Source organism: Capsicum annuum, chromosome 3, assembly GCF_002878395.1.
Source record: "Capsicum annuum cultivar UCD-10X-F1 chromosome 3, UCD10Xv1.1, whole genome shotgun sequence".
NCBI lineage: Eukaryota > Viridiplantae > Streptophyta > Magnoliopsida > Solanales > Solanaceae > Capsicum > Capsicum annuum.
This window is the reverse complement of record NC_061113.1, coordinates 7,060,558-7,061,861: the sequence shown is the minus strand read 5'-3', so window position 1 is coordinate 7,061,861 and position 1,304 is coordinate 7,060,558.

Here is a 1,304-nt window from a genome sequence, read left to right as displayed (position 1 = left end):
TATAGTTATATACTAATTTATAAAACATATACACGTGTATACGTTATATATACACGTCTATAGAAGATATATTCACATATATACACTCTATTCTATGTATATGTAATACTTTAAATTAAATATACTACAATATATATACATTACAATATATATATAGATATAGTTATATACTAATTTATAAAATATATACACATGTATACGTTAAATATACACGTCTATAGAAGATATATTTACATATATACACTCTATTCTATGCATATGTAATACTTTAAATTAAATATACTACAATATATATATATACATTACAATATATATATATATAGTTATATACTAATTTATAAAACATATACACATGTATACATTAAATATACACATCTATAGAAGATATTTACCCATGTGTATGCACCATTCAATGTATATATACTACTACTAATAAAATATACTACAATATATATTCATTACAATATATATAGATATAGTTATATACTAATTTATAAAACATATACACATGTATACGTTAAATATACACATCTATAGAAATATATACACAAATATACAAAACATATGCTACTTAATATAATAAATTAATAATACTTGGTAGTAAATTAATAATATATTAGAAGTAAGTTTTTAATTTAAAGTAGAAAACTAGAAATTCACTTTATTATTTTAAATCATTAAATGAAAAAATAAAAAAAGCAAGGAATAAGGAGTGAATGAATTTGGGAAATTTTATTGATTGCAAAATGATCCAAGATTTATAATTTACATAAATGAAAAGTCTACAAATTATGCATCATTTTTTTTAACTCATGCATGTTAATATTAACGGGAACTTGCATAGGATAGTCGAAGTCAACGGGGGCAAAATCGTGCATTGGACTTGATTCTGCTGAGTTCTCCCGTGAAGACATAATTTCTTCAAGTTTCAGCTCGTTGCTCGGCTCCGGTTCCATTCCTTGGTTTCTTCTTTCCACTCTAATCCAATCTCTGAGGCAAACTAGAACATTCATTCCATTGCTTCCCATGGAGTGTCGGTTGTCTCCAAGATGTTGTTGTCCCTGACTAAAGGCGCTCTCTGATACAACAGTTGACATTGAAACATTCAAGATATCTCTAGCTAATCTTGAAAGCACAGGATATTGTGTTTCATTACTCCTCTACCAATTCAACGTGTTGATCCGCCGTCTGCGATCCTCTGGTGCCGATCGAAGATAATATTTCAGCTCTTCCCGATAAGTTGATGTGTAAACTCTCTCATCAACACTGTTCCAACAAGTTTAATCATAAAAGGAATCAGGAAA